The 14721-nt window shown below is 55.5% G+C and overlaps 1 long non-coding RNA gene across 8 annotated transcripts in view; it reads right to left on the reverse strand.

Annotated features, from left to right (window-relative positions):
* Positions 1-14721, reverse strand: part of LOC127489199 (uncharacterized) — a 72112-nt gene that overhangs the window by 35363 nt on the left and 22028 nt on the right. For 3 of the 8 annotated variants that reach the window (XR_016213841.1, XR_016213846.1, XR_016213851.1), the window contains exon 4: positions 11149-11373. The exons of 4 other annotated variants lie outside the window; for them this stretch is intronic. This is a non-coding gene — a long non-coding RNA (uncharacterized LOC127489199). Of the gene's footprint in view, positions 1-11148; positions 11374-13650; positions 14064-14721 lie in introns of those variants that run through there. One more of the 8 variants, XR_016213842.1, reaches the window with a different exon arrangement.

Here is a 14721-nt window from a genome sequence, read left to right on the forward strand (position 1 = left end):
AGCAGGTGCCCACCACCTGGGCTGTCCCCCGACCCCACCTCCCACGCAGGCAGGCAGGGATGAGATGGACACGTTCAGATACCAGCTCTAAGAACAGCACTTCCTGACTTCAAGTATCAGCAGTGATGAGCCCACTTGGGTGGTCCCACCAGAGAGGCAGAGCCAGGATCCTGCTGAGATGGGGGCTGTGCCCGAGGCAGAGAACCCACGTGGTGGAGGGGTGGGTGGAGCCTGGGCAGGGAAGGCAGATTCCAGGGTGGGGCACTTAGGGACCACACGGGGTCCAGACCGTGCCTGAAATGCCTGCCCCGAAGTGTGAAGAGGTCAGCAGGAGCGTTAGCTAAATGTCTAATGTCTGAACAGATGGTTGTTTCATTTTGTCTCATTTGTGCTACAGTGGAACTACGATTTCTTTCTTTTTTAAAGATTTATTTATTTGAAAGGCGGATTACAGAGAGAGAGAGGGAGAAGCAAAGAGAGGTCTTCCACCCGTTGGTTCACCCCCCAGATGGCTGCAACTGCCAAGGCTGGGCCGAGCTGAAGTGGGAGCCAGGAGCTTCATCCCGGTCTGGCACTGGAGTGCAGGGCTCCAAGCACTCGGGCCACCCTCTGCTGATTTCCCAGGTGCGTTAGCAGGGGCTGAATCGGAAGTGGGGCAGCCAGGATTGGAGCCAGTACCCATGTGGGAAGCCAGGCCGCAGGCAGCGGCTTAACCCACTATGCTTCAGTGCTGGCCCCTGGATTTCCTGTAATCTTTCACATGCAAATTTGACAGGATGCTGGGCTGTTCAGCACGCATGTTGTATGCGGGACGCGTAAAGGACCGGAGTGGAAATCAGGAAGTAGCAGCTCCGGTCCTGGGTGTGTGATTAACGTCTTGGAGGCTTAATTTCCATATCTGAGAAACAATGTTGGATTAATGATCTCTTCGGCACCTCTCAGCTCTGAAACGCAATGATGTGGAGTGCAATTTCAGCATTGCAAATGAGCGCCCGAATCCCTAACCAGTGCCGCGCAGCGTTTATGGCACCATGTTAATCACGGACATAGTTATTTGATGCCAGTTTTTCTTAAAGGAATAGAATCTCCATCTAAAATAAAAAATATTCCGCTAAACCACGTGAAATTGCTTATGTCGACCATTTTTCACTCAAGGGGTGATTTCATGTGATTCAACCTAATACTGTCTCTTGAAACAACCTACTTTAAGGCAAGAGGACCAGATGTATGAGGATTTTTAAAAATTACATGAAAATCTACAATGAACATGGAGAAGAGAAAGAGAACATCATAAAATATATTCAGTATAGTTTCCATACTTTCTTAAAGAGACGGAGTGAGGTTTGTTTGCTTCTGTGCCGTCTTCCTATTGAACATTCTTGCAGTCGTTTGCAGACTGCTCCGCCGGCCAGAGCAGCTCTTCCAGGCTCTGTCTCCAGCGTCCTGGAGAAGGGAGCGGGGGTGCCACCCCAGCACCACAGACAGGGGACATTGAATTGCGTGCCCGAGACCTGGATGCGCAGCTGGGATTCGAACCCAGACCACAGAACTCCAGAGGTCTTGCTCTTTCCCCTTCTGCCAGACAGCCAGCAAATGAGCACTCGCGATTCGGAAGTCGAATGCACCGTTCAGTGCTCACTGACCCTGCATCGAGGGTCCCAGGACACAGCTGTGATGAACACACAAACGGGAGCGGCTGCGTGGCAGACTGAGTGTCTTCCCCTGGTCTTGGTGTCACCCGGAGCCAACCGTGCGGTGCCAGTGCAGCTCGCGGGGCTCAGGGCGCCCCCCCCCGGGGAGGTGAGCCGGCACCACACAGCTGCTGTACCACGTGGGCCCTGTGCCGTGAGGCAGGCCCCAGACAGGGAAGCGCCCACACCCACAGGGCTGTTGTCAGCCAAAGGCCACAGTGTGGCCAGAGCCTGGCTTGCAGGAGGCAGGGAGGGTCATGTCTGTTCACCAGGGAAGGCAGAGGACGGCACTGCTCCTCACGGTCGCCAAGGCTCCGACCGAGGCCACCAGTGCTGAGCGACGGCAGTGCTCGCCCCTGGGGGCTCAGTGACATCGGGGCTTGGCCTGGAGACGAAGGGTGGGGCGATGGCCTGGGGCTCAGTGACATCGGGGTGATGGCCTGGGGACGAGGGGTTGGGCGATGGCTGGGGATGAAGGGTGGGGTGATGGCCTGGGGACGAGGGGTCGGGTGATGACCGGGGACGAAGGGTCGGGGCGCTGGGCTGGAGCAGATACGTGGGCCCAGCAGTGGAGCAGCCCTGCTCACCACAGCCAGGCCGGCCGCTCAGCAGCTGACACCACATGTGCGGCTGCGCCTGCTGCTGCGCCTGGGCCTTGGAAACGCTGTCACAGGGCAGGAGGTGGCCGCCCAAGGGAAACAGGTGCAGTTCCACCTTGATCATCAGCCAGAGGACCAACAGAGTGGGCGTGTGTGAGTGTGTGTGTGAGTGTGCATGTGAGTGTGTGTATGTGTGAGTGTGATTGAGTACGAGTGTGTATGTGTGAGTGTATGCGTGTACGTGCATGTGAGTGTGTGACTATGTGTATGTACGTGTGTGTACGTGAGTGTCCATGTGAGTGTGTGTGAGTATATGTGAGTTTGAATGTGTATGTATGTGCATGTGAGTGTGTGACTGTGTACGTGTGTGCAAGTGTGCATATGTGAGTGTGTGTATGTGTGTGTATGTGTGAGTATGTGTGTATGGGTGAGTGCACAAGTGTGTGTGACTATGAGTGTGCATATATGTGAGTGTGTGTATGTGTATGAGTGTATGAGTGTGTATGAGTCCATGAGAGTGTGTGTTAGAGTGTGTGAGTGCAACTGTGTGTGAATGTATTATAAATGAGTGTGAGAGTATACGTATGTGTGTGAATGTGAGTGTGAGTGAATGTGTTTGGCTGTGTATGTATGTGCATGTGAGTGTGTGTATGAGTGTGTGTGTGAGTGTGTGTGAGTGTGAGTATATGTGTGTATGTATGTGCATGTGAGTGTGTGTATGTGAAATTATGTGTACGTGAGTGTGTATATGTGTAGGAGTGCGCAAGTTTGTGTGTATGAGTGTGTGTGTCTGTGTGTGTGAGTGTGAGTATGTGTATATGTGAGTGTATATGAGTGTGAGTGTGTGTAAGTGTATATGAGTGTGAGAGTATATGTGTGTGTATGTGAGTGTATATGCATGTAAGAGTATATGTGTGTGTATGTATGTGTATGTGTATGAGTGTGTGTGTCTGAGTGTGTGTGAGTGTATATGAGTGTGAGAGTATATGTGTGTATGTGAGTGTGTGTATGTGTGTGAGTGTATGTGTGGGTGTATGGATGTGAGAGTACATGTGTGTATATATGTGTATGTGAGTATCTGAGTGTGTGTGAGTGTATATGAGTGTGAGAGTATATGTGTGTATGGGAGTGTGTATGTGTATGAGTGTGTGTGTCTGAGTGCAAGTGTGTGTGTATGTGTCTGGGTGTGTGAGTGTATATGAGTGTGAGAGTATATGTGTGTATGTGAGTGTGTGTATGTGTCTGAGTGTTTGTGTGGGTGTACGGATGTGAGAGTACATGTGTGTATATATGTGTATGTGAGTATCTGAGTGTGTGTGAGTGTATATGAGTGTGAGTATATGTGTGTATGTATGTGTATGTGAGTGTGTGTATGTGAAATTATGTGTACGTGAGTGTGTATATGTGTAGGAGTGCAAGTTTGTGTGTATGAGTGTGTGTGTCTCTGTGTGTGTGAGTATGTGTGTATGTGAGTGTGTATGAGTGTGAGTGTGTGTAAGTGTATATGAGTGTGAGAGTATATGTGTGTGTATGTGAGTGTATATGAGTGTAAGAGTATATGTGTGTGTATGTGAGTATGTGTATGAGTGTGTGTGTCTGAGTGTGTGAGTATATATGAGTGTGAGAGTATATGTGTGTATGTGAGTGTGTATGTGTATGAGTGTGTGTGTCTGAGTGCAAGTGTGTGTATGTGTCTGGGTGTGTGAGTGTATATGAGTGTGAGAGTATATGTGTGTATGTGAGTGTGTGTATGTGAGTATGTGTATATATGTGTATGTGAGTATCTGAGTGTGTGTGAGTGTATATGAGTGTGAGAGTATATGTGTGTATGTGAGTGTGTGTATGTGAGTGTGTGTATATATGTGTATGTGAGTATCTGAGTGTGTGTGAGTGTATATGAGTTTGAGAGTACATGTGCGTGTATATGTGTGTGTATGTCAGTGTGAGTGTGTGTGTGTGTATGTGTGAGTGTCTGAGTGTGTGTGACTTTGCCACAGTGCTGTCCACACCACAGCTGTGGCTCTTCCGTGAGGTTTCCTTCTTTCCTTTGTGGAACGAGCAAGGCGACCAGAGCCCGCAGGAGCCTCCCCTTCCCTGGCGCGGGACTGGGCGTCCACACACGCGTGCACATGCACACACACACACACACACACACGACCCTCAGTGTCCTGTCTGCTCACGAGAGCACCGCTGACAGCCGGAGGCACCTGCTGCAGACAGCCGTGGGACTGAGTAGCGACCCCCAGAGCCGAGCAGCTGCAAGTGGGGGCTCTCAAAAGTCAACACAAATCAGGGGGCTTGAAAAGCCCCAGGCCGTGGTTCCCAGCAGGATTGGGGACTTCACCCTACCGAAGAATTCAGAGAAGTGGCATTTCCTGCGGCAGAGGAAGGGTGTGTAGCACTGTCCGACCAGCACCACCGTCAGGAGGCGCAGTGCAGCTCTGGGGACCCCGGAGGCTGAGACTGGGGGTTGGAGGGTTTGCACTGCCCGTCTGCCCAGCTGGCACCGTCCCCTCGCCCCTCTGGCTGGAAAAGCCCAGCACAAGCAGAGTCTTGAGTGCTGTGTCGGGAGAGTGAGGGCACTGAGCGTGCAGGCAGGTCCCACCATGTCCTGTGGGGTGGGGCAGCCATGGGGATCCAACGTGGCGTCAGGGGACAGTGGTGCCAAATGTGATGAACGCTGCAGACCCACGGGATCAGAGAGAAAGCGGAACTACGGGACAAGCGGCTGAGCAGGGCAGAAGCAAAGCACACCTCCCCAGCTGGTTTGCCTGAACCACAAGCAGCCCGCCTATCGCCAGGAGGGGGCCCGTGGGCTCCGCGTGGTCTGATGGTCGGGGGCTGAACCTGTTTATGCAGGGCCATCTCAGATACGGCTCTGGACCCGCGACACAGAGCCCAGGGGGTCACCCATCTCCCTAGCGAAGGAAAAGTCTGTGATTTGCTGAAAAATTATAATTTAAAATACCATTTCCCAAGCAATACATTCTCATCATAAAAACTCAAGTCCAGAAGAAATGGGTGAAGTCCTAAATCCGTTAGGCCTGTAAAAGCCTTCAAGTGTAGGGGTGAAGTCCCAAGGTCAGGTCTTCGCCCTGTGCTCCACCTGCCCCACGTGCACCCCTGCCCAGGGGTGACTTGGGCCAGGGCCCGGGGTCCACGGATGTCTCCCTCCACAGCCTCTCACCTCCAGGTGGACCGCAGGCCAGTCCCTGCTCTGAATCAGAAGCCCTGGAGGGGTTGGGCTCAGGGGTCTGTGCGTCCTCAGACCACCCCCCCAGATGCTGAAGTGCGCTCCCCTGGGTGCAGCAGGGCACCTGTCTCTGGGCACTGGGTGCAGCGGGGCACCCGTCTCTGAGCACTGGGTGCAGCGGGGGACCTGTCTCTGAGCACTGGGTGCAGCGGGGCACCCGTCTCTGAACACTGGGTGCAGCGGGGCACCCGTCTCTGAGCACTGGGCGCAGCAGGGGACCCGTCTCTGAGCACTGGGCGCAGCAGGGGACCCGTCTCTGAGCACTGGGTGCAGCAGGGGACCCGTCTCTGAGCTCTGGGTGCAGCGGGGCACCCGTCTCTGAGCACTGGGTGCAGCAGGGGACCCGTCTCTGAGCTCTGGGTGCAGCGGGGCACCCGTCTCTGAGCACTGGGTGCAGCGGGGGACCCGTCTCTGAGCACTGGGTGCAGCGGGGGACCCGTCTCTGAGCACTGGGTGCAGCGGGGGACCCGTCTCTGAGCACTGGGTGCAGCAGGTCGTCTCTGAGCACTGGGTGCAGCAGGCGACCCGTCTCTGAGCACTGGGTGCAGCAGGTCGTCTCTGAGCACTGGGTGCAGCAGGGCACCCGTCTCTGAGCACTGGGTGCAGCAGGGGACCCGTCTCTGAGCACTGGGTGCAGCGGGGGACCCGTCTCTGAGCTCTGGGTGCAGCGGGGCACCCGTCTCTGAGCACTGGGTGCAGCAGGCGACCCGTCTCTGAGCTCTGGGCGCAGCAGGGCACCCGTCTCTGAGCTCTGGGTGCCTCAGGGGACCCGTCTCTGAGCACTGGGTGCAGCAGGTGACCCGTCTCTGAGCACTGGGTGCAGCGGGGCACCCGTCTCTGAGCTCTGGGTGGAGTCCCAGCAGCTCCACTTCCAGCCCAGCTCCCTGCTGCTGACTGGTGACCCGGATGGAGCTCCTGGTTGCTGGCTTCAGCTGGGCCCAGCCCAGGTGGTTGCAGGCAACTGGAGGAGAGAAGCAGCAGATGGATCTCCCCACCTCCGCCCACTGCCCTTCAGATACATAAATATATATTTTTAAAAAAATTTATTTGACAGTTAGGGTTATAGACAGTGAGAGAGACAGAAAGGCCTTCCTTCCGTTGGTTCACTCCCCAACTGGCCACAACGGCCAGAGCTGCGCTGATCCAAAGCCAGGAGCCAGGAGCTTCTTCCAGGTCTCCCACGCAGGTGCAGGGCCCAAGCACCTGGGCCATCCTCCACTGTCCCCATAAATAAATATTTTTAAAAGTCAAACTTTTTATTCTAAAGATGTGTAAAATGCCAGGTCGATCTATTACTTGTAGAATTACCTTCTTCACTCACTGCCATTTCTTTGACACTCCTAAATCGTGCGATATGTAATCTAGTTCCTAAACACGGGGTGAGATGAAAGTGGGGACTTGTGGGTGACTTGGCCCCACGTGAGGTTCTTGTGATTGGCACCGGGAAATCTGCACTCGCCCGTGGGTTCCAGGCGGCCCTGTGTGAGCCGGCTCACGACTGCTCTCGTCTGGATTCTTCATGGGCATCTCTGGTCCATAGGAAAGCCGCCCCAGAAATCACACACAGCCCGGGGTACAGCTGAGGACCGGGGGAAAAGGACACAGACGCACGTTCACGCACCTGGGGTTTGGTCCAAGAGCAGCCCCACGTGGCCTAGGGCAGCCAGGTGCACAGGAAGGGAGGGGCCAGTGAGGGACCCCATGGAGGGAGAAGGAGCAGAGAAGCTGAGGCCAGGATGTCCCTGCCCCTCCCCATCACCAACCTGGCCCACCCTCCCATTTTTGCTCCGCTGTCACCTCTTCTTCTCGCCCTCCACCACTCAGCCAAGTCGGGGACACCCGTCCCTCTGGCCAGGCCTGGCATGGGGCCACTCTCATGGTGCTCAGGCCACTGGTACCCACAGCCCTCACCAGCAGTCGGGTTGGGGGCCTGAGTCCCCGCACGAGCCCCGCCCTGCAGAGCTGAGCTGCATCCCAGTGTCCGTGTGCCCGCCTCTGCCTCCACCACGCTGGACCCCAGGCAGGTGGCTATCCCTTCTGCTCGCCAGTCCTCTGACAGGACGCTGTTCCTGCTGACCAGGCGTCCCCACCCCGGAAGGCGCTGGAGTGCACAGGAGAGACCGGGGGAGGCCGTGGCAAGTGGTTGCACTCCGCCAGCTCTGAGCATTTGTGCTGAACATTGTAGCATCACAACGCACGGTGGCCTGTCCACCCTGGCGTTACGTTTAGGGGCCACTGTTATGACATAGCAGGTGAAGCTGCCAGCATCCCACATGGGCACTGATTCAAGTCCCAGCTGCTCCACTTCTGCTCCAGCTCCCTGCTATGGCCTGGGAAAGCAGTGAAGATGACCTAGGTGCTTGGGCCCCTGCAGTCACGTGACAGACCCTGAAGTAGCTCCTGGCTCCTGGCTGCAGCCTGGCCCAGCCCGGGCCAGTGTGGCCATCTGGGGAGTGAATCAACAAGTGGAAGAGCTCTCTCCGTCCCTCTCTCTCTATATATAATTCTGCCTTTCAAATAATAAATATTTTTAGATATTTTTATTTATTTGAAAGGCAGAGTTACAGGGAGGCAGAGGCAGAGAGAAGTCTTCCATCCACTGGTTCATTTCCCAGATGGCTGCAACAGCTCGAGGGAGCTAAAGCCAGGAGCCAGAAGCTTCTTCCAGGTCTCCCACATGAGTGCAGGGGTCCAAGCACTTGGGCCATCTTCTACTGCTTTCCCAGGCCATAGCAGAGAGCTGGATTGGAAGTGGAGCCGCCGGTTCTCAAACCTGTGCCCATATGGGATGCCGGTGCTGCAGATGGCAACTTTATCTACTACTCCACAGCGCTGGCCCCTAAATAAATCTTTAAAGAAGTGCTGAACAAAGCATTGGAATGAATACGCATGGCCTGTGTGACGGCACAGACGTGGCTCTAAAAGTCTTCTTTGGGGCGTGCCTGTGAGGTTCCAATGTCGCTTTGTGGTGGGTTACAAAGAGGCAGGTGTTCGCTCAGATCCTGGCGTTCTCCTGCGAGAAGCGAAGCTTTAGCAGGGAAAGTGAACTCGGCCCAGTGGTGTCCACGCGCTGACTCGGGCTGGAGCAGCGCCGTGTGCCCCAGTGTCGAATCTCAGCGGCTCAGCTGCAGCGGCTGGCCCGGTGGAGTGTACATTCTGGAACGTTCTCCGTCGGGATGGTAGGGAACAGGCTCCCAGCTGCCCAGAGCCGGACACGCGTGCCGCTTCCCAAACAAGCTCGCGGTGAGCAGGGCTGCCGGCAAAGGTAAGCGTCTGTCCTGGGCCGGGGGCACCTGCGGCCCAGGCAGGCCCCTGGCTCCAGCTGGGTGTGAGGGGGTCTGACGCCATCTTCCGCCCCCCAGGGCTGAGAACCAACGCCCTCCCCCACTTCCCATGGGGGTCATCAGTGCTGCTGTGACCCGCGCGCCTCCTGGGACCCCCTCCCTGCTCCCTAAGAGAAGTCAAGGCTCCAGGGAGACACCACACACACACACCGTGCGTTCAGCGACTGCAGATCTGTGCCCCTTCACAGGCAACGGGAGCGGCGGCGCACAGGGTCACCCCCACATCGCAGACCGAGTTACTACGTCCGGCTTTCTCCGCCCCTTCCAGCGTGCTCACTCACACTTCTCTAACCCGGACGTTCCTGCGGAGCCTTTATGGAGCACCGGCTGTGTGTCGAAGGCCGTTCTCTCGTCTCCCAGCGCCCTTGGCAGTCAGTGCGGCCCTCACCCCCGTTTGCAGGTGGGAGCCTGGAGCACGTGGCGCCAGGCACAGCTGGGAGGCGCAGGGTCAGTATGGAAACGCGGGCGACGTGGCCCGGAGCAGGCGCTTAACTGCCGTACTGCGCTGTTGAAATAAACTGAAGGCGGACAGCACCCTCCCACCCCAGCCTCGATCGTCCATCTCACGCAGAAAAGATTCCATTTGTGCACAACCACACCCTTCGGCCGTGACAGCGACGTTCTCTGGAACCGGAAGAGGAGGGATGTCATCTCTTCTTCCCCTCCACTCGGGCCTGCTAAAACCCTCCCCGTGTCATCACTCAGCCCAACCCTGCCCCAGACCCGACCAAAGGAGCCTCTTCGGATGTCCGTGACGCCGCCTGCTTGGTCTGAGCCCGGAGCCTCTCTCTGCACCTGTGAGGATCGGCACCTGCGGCAGCGCAAACTCACGGCATCAGGACGGCCTGGGACTCACCCATGCCGGGAACACGGATGTACCGAGTCTCCCCGGCCACCTGTCACACTGTACAGCCACGGAGCAGGCCCTTGCCGTCCACCCAGTTTGAAGGTGAGGATTTCCAGGTGTCTACAAAGGTGAGTACGGACACAGCAGGACGTCCATCTGGCAGAGGAGCCGTTCAAACCCACAACAGCTGTCGCCACTGAGATGGCTCAGGACAGCCGTGGGGGATGTGGGGAGAGAGCACAGGCTGATCGAGGCAAGCTAGGGAGGCTTCCTGGGAGAGGCGAGAGCTGAACGTAGGCAGGCACCTGGAACGTCCACCCGGAGTCCACCCCGCCCCAGCTGCAGAGGTGCCGGCTCCCGACAGCCCCCAGCTGAGGGCCCCCCCCCGGGAACGGCCCTCCCTGGAGAGGGGTGCCCCATCCAGCTGTGGCCCCCAGCCAGGGACTGCCGACGTGAGGGCAAAGCCTGGCCTGGCAGCCGGGTCCCCAGGAGCACGCGAGGTCCTGAGCTGCAGGGGCCAGCGGGGCCTCGGGGCACCTGCCCTTCAGCTCCCCTGCTGCTCCTGCCCACTGTGTCCTTGAGGTCCCAGAGTAGCTGCCCGAGCCTGCTGTGTGGGCACTCTCACCACTTCCGGCCTCTGTGCCGTCCTCGACCGAGCTACTAGGAGCACTCGGCCTGTGCCTCCTCAGCCGTGAAACAGGGTTCACCCTGGCCCTTAGCTCAGTGCTCAGTGCCGGGCGCACACAGAGGAAGACAGAAGAGGACAGCGAGAGGCGCAAGTTGTCCCTGGGTCCACGCCTGGGGCACACGAGATCTCCACACTGACAAGATTTCAGGGCAGGGCTGCGTGCGCGCGTGCGTGCAAACACACGTTCTGCAGGAAGAAACTGGGACGCAGAGGTGCATGCTTTGTGGTTCCCACATGGCTGCACTCCTGTGCCCCTTTCCTGGGGACGGGAGTTCCTGTCCTTACGCTGAGGGTCTCTGTGTGCACCATGCATCCAGGCTTTCAGAAAAGCAGGAAGCCAGCCCAGAAGGTGTCAGTGTCTCCTGGGCCAGCCCAGTGCGCTCAGCCTGGGGCCCTGCATGGCCACTGCGTGTCCATCAGTGAGGAGCGGATCAGCAGGACAGGCCACATTCCCACCACAGGCTGTGGTTCAGCCGTAGGAAGGAACATGGCACTGCATACACTGTACCGTGCACGGAGGCCACGTGCCAGAAGCCAGGCTTGAAAACCCAGGTGGTCCATGGTCCCGTATGGGTGGGAAATGTGGAGAACAAGCAAATCCCTGGAGACGGGGGGCAGGCTGGTAGTCTCCAGGCTCTGGATGACAGGACGTGGTGGGGGGTGGTAAGGCTGGCACAGCCCTGAGAATGCACTCAGTGCTACCGAGTGGTGCACTCCAAAGTGGTCCGTTCTTTCTTCCTTTAAGATTTTATTTATTTGAGAGGCAGAGTTACAGAGAGAGGGAGAGGCAGAGAGAAAGGCCTTCCGTCTGCTGGTTCACTCCCCCAACAGCCGCGATGGCTGAAGCTGGGCTGATCCGAGGCCAGGAGCCTCTTCCAGGTCGTCCATGTGGGTGCAGGGGCCCAAGGACTTGGGCCATCTTCTACTGCTGTCCCAGGCTGCAGCGGAGAGCTGGAACAGAAGTGGAGCAGCTGGGACCGGAACCAGCTCCTATATGGGATACTGGCACTGCAGGCGGAGGCTTAGCCCACTAAGCCACGGCGCCGGCCCCGTAACATGGTCAGTTTTATAAGACATAGTTTAGCTTCAATAAAAAATCTAGGATTAAGTCTCGGAGAGATGCAGGGGTGGGGGAGCAAGGCTTTGGGATTCAAAGGGGTTGACTACGCACGATATTTCCACTGCCTTCTGGCTCCTGGGCATCACAAGGACCGATGTTGTGGCACGAGAGACATCCTGAGCTCAACCGGCAGATTTGCAAACAAACTCCTGGAAGAGCATCTTTTCCCCTTTAATTGCTGGGGACTACTCTTAATTTAGTCTCTGGCACATAGTTAATCCTTGGCTCTCCTTCCAAATTAATTGATAAAACATCACAGTAGCAATCTTTGGGGAAGAGAAATTCAATGTAATCCATTTTTTCTATTTGCTAGCTCTTCTGCTAATTGGGTTGATGGGGAAGAAGTTTGAAGTTATTGGTTAAATGGAGGGTTTTGGATTATCTGTGAATTTCAATTATCCATGCTTCACCTGGCCCCAATTAGCACTAATAATTGAGTTAACTGAATAGAAGTCATTTCCCATCATATCAGTTTTGCTACAGGCTTATTAATTGTTTCGCTAATGGAGCCCCCTCCCTACACAAAGCCCCTTTCTCTGCAGCAGGCTCTCACACCCCTCCCCACATTGGGCCCCTTGAATGCTGTGTAGCGCAGAAAGTTAACTGTATAGCTACTGGTACGAGACAAGCGTCCTGAACAACCGAGCACTTGTAGCCAGAACAAGGCAGAAGTCTCTCAGCTGGGTTCGGCAAACCCCAGCATGTCCAGCCAGGAGCCTGGAAATCTTCACCAGTGCTTTCGAGTGAGTTGTATTTTCCATTTTGATCCAGACCGTTGCTGCCTGAATTTACCCAAGCGCCTGTTAATTTCGGCCATGTACCCATTTTCAGATGTGTTATTAGCTAACCTCTCCCAGTTTCCACTTCTCTGCCCGGACACATTTGTATTTATACGAAACACAATGCAAATCCCCCATTCCCAGTGCCCCCCCCCCCCCGACCCTCTTTGATCTCCCAGTCCCAACATCCCTTAACCTGACATAGAAATTAGCCGGGCCCTCCCGGGGCCTGCGGGGGCGGCAGGGCTCCTGCTCCTGGCCCTCTCTCCCCCTGCCGCATCGTGTTTTCCCATCACCATGGAGATGAGCCCAGTACACAGAGTGCAACAACCCCGGCGAGTGGGAGAAGTCTCTGCCCAGATAGAATTACCCAGCACACAGAGGCTCTTGGTAACGGGTGCGGGGAGGGACACCATCAGATTACAGGTGAAAGCCGACACCCTGGTTCCCTCAGAGCCACAGCAGACCTGTTACCCTGGGCAGCCACAGCCACAGGGGGACAGCGGCTGTGGGCGGGAACGGGGAGCTCCCTCCCGCTCCAACCACAGCCCCAGTGTCAGATACAGGAAACAGCAGCACCAGCGTGCCATGCCGCCTGCGTGTGCGTGTGCGTGCATGTGCGTGTGTGTAGGGGAGGGATGTTATCCGGTCCTTCTCTAACACTGGGGGACAGCTCTGCGCCCCGGCGATTGCTCTCAAGAATTAATAAATTAATCGAGGCACCACAGTTTCCTCTGGCTTCTACCCAGCCATCTGCGTGTCAGAGCTCCAGGCTTGCAAGTTTTGCTTCCCCAGTATCATGTGTGTCTTATTTTCATTTCTTTTTAGTGGTGCGTTTGATTCTGGTTACAGAACCACTGATCCGTAAGAAAAACTGGGAGACATAACTACTTGATAAAGGCGTAAATGGGCATTTTCACTTAGGGCAGCCAGTGGTGTTTTTAGACAGGCGATCAGTGCAGGTTTTCTAAATTACCTGGTAACATCTGAAGTATCAATTCATCCTTTATTTGGCTACCTTGGCGAACACCAAGTGGCCACGGTCCGAGTTACGAACTGTAACGTTAGTTGGGGAATCATTCCTACCCTCCTTACCCGATTTTTGTGACATGCCTCAGTCACTTTTCTTGCAAAACATGATTGGATTCCGTCACGTGTGTGCACTGTCGTGATCTTATCAACTTTCCAATGCTATTCGATTTCGATTTAAGGTTTGGAAACAAACCTCTCCCACACCTCACACCAACAGGACTCTGATGTAAGTCTCAGGTACCCGACGGCAGCTGTTGCCACGACTCTTAAAAATAAATATTAGTCTGCCAGAGAGTCTTGACGATCTACTGAATATTTTTGGTATTTATTCAACAGAATTACAGACAGAGGAGATTCTTTAAAAATGAAAAAACAACCACACTATTTCTTCTCATCCTTGAGGGCTGTTTCGTACCCTCATTTTCCACGTACAACACCTTGCGGCTGTGTCCAGGTAACGGAAACACCTTGAAGAAAACCTCACTGCGGCTTCCCTTTCCCGAGATGCATGCGTGGGTTCACCCTCCCCACCACAGCTCTGCCGCTCCAACCCGGCTGCTGTCTGGGAGAACAAACCTGTTGAAAACATGCACCTTGGGGCCGGCGCTGTGATGTAGCGGGTAAAGTCGCCGCCTGCAGTGCTGGCATCCCATATGGTCACTGGTTCTGGTCCTGGCTGCTCCATTTCCGATCCAGCTCTCTGCTATGGCCTGGGAAAGCAGTAGAAGATGACCCAAGTCCTTGGGCCCCTGCACCCACGTAGGAGACCGGGAAGAAGCTCCTGGCTCCTGGCTTCGGATCAGCACAGCTCCAGCTGTTGTGGACACTTGGGGAGTGAACCATCGGATGGAAGACCTCTCTCTCTCTCTCTCTGCTTCTCCTCTCTCTGTGTAACTCAGACTTTCAAATAAATAAATACATCTTTAAAAAAAGTGCCTCCCCGAAATCATCTCAGGGCTCTTGATGGTGCAAACATCGTTGCCCCTGCAGACACCCATTTCTAAACAGGAGAGCTCAGGAGAAACCCCTCTGAGTGGCCAGGACACAAACCATAATACCAGTGCAGGCAGATGTCAGTTTTGGTGAAAATCAGCAAAATGGCCGTGGAAGTCTCTGATAGTTGACAATACGCACCTACAGGACATAAGCACCTGCTTCCTGGTGGCCTGGCTGACCGGGAACATCCCAGCGTGCTGTACTTTTCTTGTGTAAGTTGTGGACTGCACAGAGCAGGCACACCGCGAAGGGGAAGGACGCCGTCCCCCGCCAGCGTCTGTCGCTGAGCGGCTTAGGAAATCAGGATTTGTGTCCCTGGACCGCTCCAGGGTTCAGAGGAGAGCTCCTGGCCGTGGCCTGGCCCAGGAAGGA

Source organism: Oryctolagus cuniculus, chromosome 10 (genome assembly GCF_051225735.1).
Source record: "Oryctolagus cuniculus isolate XC-2025 breed Fujian yellow rabbit chromosome 10, ASM5122573v1, whole genome shotgun sequence".
NCBI classification, from domain to species: Eukaryota; Metazoa; Chordata; class Mammalia; order Lagomorpha; family Leporidae; genus Oryctolagus; species Oryctolagus cuniculus.